The sequence below is a fragment of the Prosopis cineraria genome, unplaced genomic scaffold, assembly GCF_029017545.1.
Source record: "Prosopis cineraria cultivar Desert tree isolate PC_DT_omini unplaced genomic scaffold, ASM2901754v1 PC8, whole genome shotgun sequence".
NCBI classification, from domain to species: domain Eukaryota; kingdom Viridiplantae; phylum Streptophyta; class Magnoliopsida; order Fabales; family Fabaceae; genus Prosopis; species Prosopis cineraria.
The window spans coordinates 2,690,859-2,700,763 of NW_026555339.1; the positions used below are offsets into that span (position 1 = coordinate 2,690,859).

A 9,905-nucleotide genomic window follows, 5' to 3' on the forward strand; every position below is an offset into this window, starting at 1 on the left:
GCTGAGCTCTTGATTCTAAGTTATAATTTATAAATAGATCAGGTGGGGATTATGTGAATATGATTAATTGAAAAAACACGGAAAGAAAAGACAAGAAAACAGAGGAATGGTTTGTGGCGCGCGCCTTGTCATTTCCTCGTGGTATTTTGGCTGTTGCAGAGAACCATTCTGTGGATTCAAATCATTTAATCTCTCAGCATAAATTTTTTACTTACTCCACTGTTTTTGTGAACATACTTTTTTTTTTAATTATTGGTCACGTGTATTATTATTAGAGGTAATTTTATTTAAAGTAATGTTGAATATTAATTGTGAACACCATTTTTAAATAAAAATTTAAACTTTAATTCATCATATGAGGAACTAATCCTTTTACTAGACTTAACTCTATTTTAAAAGCTTTATTTAATCAAAATATGAGATATTAAATAATTTTTATAATTATTTACAACTTTACTTCATGTATTATTATTTTTAAAATAATGATGCATTAAAATTTTAATTGTATAAAAAAAACTTATATAAAATATTAATTTAAAACGTAATTAAAAAACATAAATGTTTAAGGGATTAAAGTGTCAATTAATTTTTGATTAATGTGTGATTTTGATCTCTTAATTTTATAAAGTATCTTTTCAATCCCTTAATCCATTAGTTTCATATGGTTATTTTTTTTATATCAATCATTGTTATTTTTAAAAAATTAAACTTAATATGTTAATATTTAAAAATTCTTTGTTGATACTTGAAAGTTTAATATAATATTTTTGTGATAAAATTAACTATATTAAAGTTAAGAGAGTAAAAAAGTCCTTTATAAAATTAAGAGGCCAACCTAAAACTCATATAGAGTTATAGAATTAAAAGTATATTTTAATTTTAAATTTTTTAATAACTATAAATTAGTTATCGATTTTTTGTATTATAGTCAGAGGGAGTAATTATAAAGATTTCCATCAATTGGCCCTCGCGACGTCCATATAGCAAAATGAAGTGTATGTTTGGATAAACACGTAACTAAGCTTTGGGTAATCATAATCTCAGTTGAGGTATCAAAAGCTCATTATAAAAATTTTATTCTTGTTTGCTACAAAAATTTTGTAAAGAGCGTTGGGAAAGAAACGAGCGTTAGAACTGAAGCCACAGAATACAACTTCTGGAGCAACGTAACGTGGGAAAGTGAAGTTGGTATTCATTGTTTTGTGGGTTTTTTGTAACAGCCCTCCTTGGGATCTCGCCGTCACCCGCGGCGCTGGACACTCTCCCCCAGACCTCACAACAGGACGACCCCACCCCTTACGGTGAGCATCAGGAGACAAAGGCTTCCCCGCAGTAGTGTGCAGGATTATTCCTCTTGTAGAGAGCTTCCCCAAGTTCGATTCTCCAACCTCTCCTACATAACAAAGTTAAGGCTGACCTCTCATATATAACAAAGTTGAGGCTGAACCTGGTATCATTGAACCACATGGTTGGAGGATCGAACCTGGGGAGGCTCTCCGTAAGGGGAATAATCCCGTACACTACTGCGGGAAAGCCTTTGTCTCTTGATGCTCATCATAAGGGGTGGGGTCACCCTGTTGTGAGGCTTGGGGGGAGAGTGTCTAGCGTCACAAAAGATCTCGGGGAGGCGGGGTGAGCGGAGGGCTGTTGCATTTTCTCTTTCTTGTCCTCACATGATATCTCTTGGCTTCCTCAATCTCTCATTTTACCGTAAAATATTTGCACAAGGCTTCAGAAAAAAATAGAAAGAAAAAGAAATATGAGATTATACAAATTGAATCATTAAATCAATTATGATTAAATTAAATGGAATAAAAAACTAATCATAAACAATAATTTTTTTAAGTTAGTAGCAATGTAATTTATTTTTTAAAATCAGTGCAACACATTTATAAATTTTTAAAAAATTTAATATGTCATTTATCTTAGATTTTTTAATTCTAACTTTTAAAAAATAAAATTGTATAATTTAATTTTACCTTTCTGAAAAATTTAATTGTAAGTTTAATATTCTTTCCTAAAAATATCATATTAGTTACAAAAATATTTACAAAAAAATTGATGTCTATTTTTGTCATTGTATATCTCAACTAGTTTTTGAATCAAATCATTCAAATAAATTTTAGTTAATTTAACTGATTTGTGAAAAAAAATATTCAAATATAAATCACGTTAAAGTCACAGACATTTCTTTCAACTTTAGTTTGCTAACCTCAATTAATTTTAACCTCAGTTTTAAAATTTTTAATCCAAACACATCTGAAGTGATCTTGATCCGCTCTCCACGGCTTCACCACTTGAGAATTAGAATTACCTAACGCTATATGATTGCTTCTTCTCTTTCGTTCTTAGTAGAGATACGGGAGAAAGTATTGTATATGAAATTTATTTTTATGTGTCTATTTTTTTATTTATTTATTCACATATTTCTATATACATATATTGTATTATTTCACTAAGCTAGGAATTTTTTATATATAAACGTCGTCTCTTTAATTAACAGAAAGTCTAGTACGTACTTATATCGTTGACAGTTCCCAAAAAAAAAAAAAATACGGGGGATGTAATTTTTCACTGCTTCAGTCATGTAGCATGAAGTAGCAAAATGACAAAAAATTAAAAAAAAACAGTCTATTATAAAAATAAAATTATTATAAATAATAGTACATAATGTTTTATTAATTGAACCGATGTAACACCTAATATGACATATTTTTATTGGATAGGATATGAATAATACACTATGTCCATACATTTTTTTTTTGAATGATATTGTAAAGCATAACTTCGAATGTTTCAATAAATTTATAGCATCATAGTTAATTAGATATTCCAGTAATCAGTGCAGCCACATTCAGGTCCGGTTGAAAATTTATTTAAACACGGTACCTCTAATGAGATACTCCATCCTTGGCCAAACAAATTTAGATACGATCCGTCACATGCCTTTTATGCAGATAAAAACTATGAACAAATGAAAAGTTCTATTTTTATAAAAAAAAAAAATCTTGACGTGAGATTTTATTAAACATTAAAATAATAAAATCTATAGTCATTTGGGACTAACTCAAGTGATAAGGATAAAATGTTGGGGTGTTTAAGAAAAAAAAGGAAAAGATCAGACAAGATATGGATAGAGATGTACAATTTAAATTCCAAACCTTCCCAATATAAGAAAAAAAAAACATTTAAATATATTAATTTACATTCACCTCTCAGGTTACAGTGAACTCCATTTATAGTCAATCAGCTAATATCCACTTGCTAGTTAAAAAAAAAAATATACACTTGAAAAGTAATAATATATTCCTCCATATTTATATAAAAGAAAAATTATCACGTGTTTCTTTATTTTTATTTATAAAAAAATTATAAATTTCAAGAAATATTTATTACATTTTTATCAAGCTGGCTCTTATAAAATTCATATTTATTTCATTAATTACAAGGATAATTTTTATCTAATTTTTTAAATCTTAGACATAATTTTTATATTTAATTAATTTTTTCAAACTGTGAATTGATTGTTTTTTCTTATATTTGAAAACAAACGGAGTATTAATGTGAGACGCAAACAGTAAAGGTACGTAAATAATAAACGAGATGACATAATCTATGTTTTGCAGCAGTCTTGTTTGCATGGTTCCGGTAGCATACAATAGGCATAAATAATAAAGACAATGTCGAAGCAAGTATAGAATGAAAATAGCGCATACGCCACTTCAAATTACATACTTATAACACATACAATTTTGGTATTATTTATACAGATATATGGCTTGCCGAATAATTAATTTCAGCAGCTATGGCTGCTACGATGCCGACAGATAAGATGCTTCATCGATTTGATAGCGTTAGTGTCGCGCCCACGGTCCCCACTTCGTCGAGAAGAAAAAGAGAGGAATTGCTACCGAAATTTTGAAGAAAAATCTTGAAAACTAACTCACGGCGATGAAGATGGCTTTTATAGTTAGAGAAAGGTTTAAAACTCAATTATGAGTAGGAAATATTTTACACACCCAACTGCTCATCCCGTATAATGGTTTTCTTACTTAATTGTATGATTTGTATTATTTTAACTATTTTTTTATTATTCACCTGCTAAAAATTATGTTTAAATAAAAAATATTATTTATTATAAAGCAAACTTAATCTAAAATGAAAATTTAGAGCCAATGTACCCTGCTATAAGAATCAAAACTCATATAATTGGGAGTTATTATAATTTTATTTGTTGGTATCTTATTTCTTTTTGGTGAGAAATTAATTGAAAAATTACATCCTATTTTGTAAATAAAATATTTTTAAAAATTCAGATAAGTATTTTTTAACTTGTAAAAAGTAATTCTCAATTATTTTTTCATTTTTTTAAATTTTTGAAATGAGAGAAAGGAAAAAATATATTTTATTATAAAAGAGTTCAAAATCATCCCCCTTTTTGGCTTTTTTTTTTAAAAAATTTAATCATCATACCTGTTGAGTTTTATTAACTTATAGATAATATAATTATTTTAAATGTCTATAAAAAATTTAAAATCTCATGTGATATAAGAATCAAATAGCTAATTTTATTTACTTATTAATTCTTTAATTATATATATATATATATATATATTGTTTAAGTATGCGCGCTATCTTAATCATCATATTTGCACAATTTTATTAAATCACATGGTAGTATTTATTTTAGATGTTTATAGAGATTCAAAAATCTCACTTGACAAAAAGATAAGATAATAATTATATATATATATATATATATATATTTAATTTAATTGATTTATTACATACACATATATAATTTATATTTTTATAAAAAATTTAATTGTTATACCTGTGAAATCTTATTCATGATAATACGATTATATTAAAGGTTATGGAGATTTAAAAATTTCATGTGGTCAAAAGATCTACTCATGTAAACATAATTATAATTTAAATACATTGATTTAATTAATTATTTCTTTAAAAAATGTCTATTATATTATTATTTATAAAATTTGTTTATTTATTTACTATATAAATTAATAATTGTAACATTTTTGAAAACTCATTATCCCACATGATGAAATAGTTAAGCCAAGTATTTACAGAGATTTTACAAATCTCACACAATATAAGTAGACATTTTTATTGATTTAAAATAAAAAAAGTTAACTTGAATGATAGGCCGTTGAAATTTATGTTAATATATATAAGTTTAATCTTCATACATGTAAAATATCATTGATTTATATGGTATGGGATCATTTTAAATGCTTATAAAAAAACTTAATATCTCACACGACAAATAAATTTTAATATTGTATAAATTAAAAAAGTTGCTAATTTTCAATTGTGAAAAGATCAAAATATTCTTAACTTATTATACAAAATCATTAGTTGTTAATTTTCTTACTTTACTTGTTAATTTACCAATATCACTTATAAATTATATTAATTTATCAAACAATCGAGAACATTAGTTGTTAATTTACTAACCTTATTTGTTAATTTATTAATATCAATTGAAAATTATAAGTCTTGTTAGTACTTTACAATTTATGTTAGTAAATTATAAAACTTGTCATTAATTTACAATTAATGTTAGTTAAATTAACAGGTAAAGTTAGCAATTTAATAACTGATGTTGTTATTTATGATTGAACAACTAATACCAAGTTTTTATATAATTATTAACATATCAATTCATATTAGTAAATTAACAAGTGGAGTAAAAAAATTAATAATTAATAATTTTACATAATAAGTGAAGTGTATTTTATTTTCTTACTTTTAAAATTAGTTTAACTTTTCTTTCTTGAACTGAACTAAAATTTCATAATTCTTTTGGACTAACTAGTAATTAAGTCTCCCTTAACTAAAATTCTCCCTTTTTTTCGTTATATATTGATTGATGTATCAATTATACACTTAAGTAGAAATCTTAATTCTGATAAAGACTAAATTATTACTTGAGTAATCTTCGAAAAACATTAATTTTTTGAATCTAAAAGCATAGTAAAATGATCAGCATATTATATATATATATACACACGTATGTATGTATGTATTAAAAAATCTAGTGTCGGAAGGGGAAGGACTTCAGATTTGGAGATCTATTTATAAAATTTTATTGATATTAAATGGATATTATTTTATAATAAAATTCATCCAGTCCTTAAATTGGACGTAAAACTTGTGTGCTTGTTGGTATAATTTGCATGTGTCAGCTGGAAGTTACTTTCCTTTTCTTTTCCCCCTTACCATGAAAAATTCTCATTTCATTTCCATTGAAGTCCGAATAGCGAAGAGCACAGGCCACAAACCAAAAGCAGTAGTGATAAAAAGGTAAAAGAGCAAAAATAAATAGAGATGCACGCAACACAAGCTGAACATGAAACAGAAAAGGGCAACACGTACAATGCAGAGAACATTTCAATAGTATGGGTGTGTTTTGTGGATCTTAGCGTCTAGGCAGAGATCATTTTTCTTGTGTATGGTTATTCCTGGTATGCACTCCGTGTCGATGTCTTGCTCTTTGATACCAGCAGGCAATTCCCAATCAAAGGAGCGAACAAGATTAGCAAGTGCAAGCTCCACGTTGATTACTCCCATTTGCATTCCGGGACAAATCCTACGTCCAGCTCCAAATGGAATCAGCTCAAAATCATGCCCTTTGTAGTCTACTGAACACTTGAAGAACCTTTCTGGATAAAATCGTTTCCTCTCCGGGTCTCTTGCTATAGCCCATGCATTCACCAAAACTAAAGTTTTTGGTTCAATCTCGTACCCTTCTATGCCGCACCTTTCCATGGATTCTCTTGGCACAAGTAGGGGCACAGGTATGAACAGTCTCAGAGTCTCCTTCACCACCGTTTTGAAATAAGGAAGCCTTTCTATATCATCTTCGCTTATAAAATCTTTCTCGCCATATAACATTCTGATTTCATCTTGCACATTTTTCATCACTCTGGGATTCTTCATCAATGCGGTCATCGCCCAAGCTACAGTTGCTGCACTCGTGTCTGTTCCTGCTATAAATGTATTCTGCATCCACACATGAGAAACTGAATAACCTTCACAAAAAGACTATATATTATAATGGAGTGCAGAAAATAGGGACAGTTTTACCATCAGCAAAGCTTTTATGTGATCCAAAGTGAGATCAACGAGGTTGAAGGAGCATTCATTATTTGAAGAAATATATCAATGATGCCTTGTTGGTCGGTTTGAGGTTTTGTTGGAATCATGTGATCGTTGATGACATGTTCGTAGAACATGTCGAGCTGCTCGCAGGTTTTATCCAATCGACTGAGGAGCCCCCTGAGTCTATCAACCCACCCCAACCATGGCACATAGTCTGAGAAGAAGAATGCCGCCATCAAAGCCTGAGCTTCGTTTAGCAGTCCATGAAATCTGCTTCTCTCACTCACTTCGTCTTTCACATCATACCTATTCCCGAAAGCAATCCTACAAATTAAGGTGCTTGCGAAAGACATCAACGTCTCGCTCAAGTTGATCACTGTGTGAGAAGCAGCAGATTGAGATACCGTGCGAATCATTCGCACAACCTCGTCTTCCTGCATGCGCCGAGAGCTAAACAGGTGGAGGACACACAATTTTCTCATTTCTCTCCAATAGTCACTGTAGGGTGTGAAAGCCAAGTCTAAACCATTGTAAGACAATTTCCGTTGACCAAGCATGGAGGGTCTGCTAGCAAATACGAGGTCTTGGGTTTTCATGACTTTGTCTGGCTATTCTGGCAGAGGAAACAACTATGGTGGGTTTGATGCCAAAGCGCAGGAACATGAGAGGACCATATTGCTTGGAGAGATACCATAAGTAGCGATGCGGAGCAGAGCTGAGAAGCCGGTGAAGATTGCCGATAAGAGGAAGACCTGGTGGATGATTTTCTCTCGTTCTTCTTGTTCTGTAGATAAGAAATAGGAGGAAGATAGATAAGAAGAGAATGAAAAGCAACTCCATGTCTGTGATGCAATGCAAATTGGCTGTGGAGCTAAGTACTTTTTTCCAAAGTTATACATATAGAAGTGGTGAGAAATGGTTTTGCAATCTATGACGGCTGGCACCATGGAGAGTTTTTTATTTTTTTAATAATAACATCAATTATTAAATTACTAACTTTATTTATTAATTTATTAACATTAATTATAAATTTATAATGATGTTAGTAAATTAATAAATAAAGTTAACAAATTAATAACTAATGTTCCTAATTGTTTGACAAATAGATGTAACTTAAAAATGATATTAATAAATTAACAAGTGAAATAAAAATTTTAACAACTAGTGATTATATATAACAAGTGAATAATATTTTAATTTTTTTATTGTTAAAATTAGTTTGAATTTTTTTTCCTAAACTGAACTAAAATTTTATAATTCTTTTAAACCCACTAGTAATAAATTGTCTATTCTAATCCTTAACTAAAATTCTTCCTCGTTTATTATATATGATTGATGTATCAATTACATCCTTGAGTAAAAATCTTAATTCTGATAAAGACTTAATTATTACTTGAGTAATCTTCGAAAAATATAAATTTTTCGAATCTAAAAACATAAAAAAGTAAAATGATCAGCATTATATATATATATATATATATATTGAAAAATCTAGTCTCGGTGGGGGGAGGACTTCAGATCTGGAGATCTATTTACATAATTTTATTGATATCAAATTGATATCATTTTGTAATAAATTTCATCCATTCTTAAATTGGACATAAAACTTGCGTGCTTGTTGGTATAATTTGCATCAGTGAGCTGGAAGTTACTTTCTTTTATTTTTCCCCCATACCATGAAAATTCTCATTTCATTTCCATTGAAGGGCGAACGAATAGCGAAGAGCACAGGCTACAAACAAAAGCATCAGTGAAAACAAGGTAACAAGGTGAAAGAGCAAAAGTAATAGAGATGCATGCAACACAAGCTGAACATGATACAGGAGAGGGCAACATGTAGCTGCAAAAGAACATTGGTTATTAACAGTGCCTTCCTTGCTCCTCAGCAGTGACTTCGTGGCAAGAATGCAACGCGAGCTTCTAATTAATTATTGATGCAGATCAGTGGCTAATAAGAAAAGCATAATGATGCGTGGAAAAGTATGAAGAAGAAAGAATTTCTTGGTTGGATGCTCATGACTTGTGAAATTGACTTGGGCATGATATGGGTTGCAACTGGAATCAACGTAATTTTTTGTCTTTTAATTTTCTCCCAGCTCCACCATCCTTTATCCTCTTCTCGTCCTTTTGCTCAGCCGCTTCCATCAAATCCGGCAGGCTGTCACCAAGAAAAAGCTTCAGTTATGAGATCACCTGACACAAACAATGTCAAGATCTCAAGATCTAGCAGAAGAAGCACGTGATCCTATCTCATCTATGAATATGCATTAATATAATTATCATCAATTTTTTCAGCAGCGGCAAAATATGCGAAATGATGCGTGCATGAATAAAGTGATTGAAATATAGAGATATATATTATTTGGTAGTGCATATTTGTTTAATATTAATTTTTTTTAAATTTTTATAAGTTGATTGTCCTGATAAAAAACAAATTTTTAATAAATTTAAACTATTCAAATTAAAAATCTAAATGATCTGGATGCTCACCAAGTAATGAGTACCAAAACTGAATCCAATGCGGCAACGCCGCTCTTTGCTTGTGGAATCGTTGTTGTCTGTTTCTTCTTCATCTTCATCAAGTGGTCTGCCTTTTTTGGCATGTAGGCATCTCATTCGGTGCTCTTCACCAACACATTAACCTTTTGCAGTATTAATTTTTTTTTCTTTTTGTTTTTTTAAACCAAATAATAATAATAATAATAATAAAATCAATATTATAAAAATTATTATTTTAATATTTAATAACTAAATAATATGTAAAACTTGACCCTAAA

General features: G+C 29.4%; 1 pseudogene; it reads right to left on the reverse strand.

The window, feature by feature from the left end:
* Positions 1-6,417: 6,417 nt before the first annotated feature.
* LOC129318323 (6,7,8-trihydroxycoumarin synthase-like) lies at positions 6,418-7,968 on the reverse strand (annotated as a pseudogene).
* Between the last annotated feature and the right edge of the window lie 1,937 nt (positions 7,969-9,905).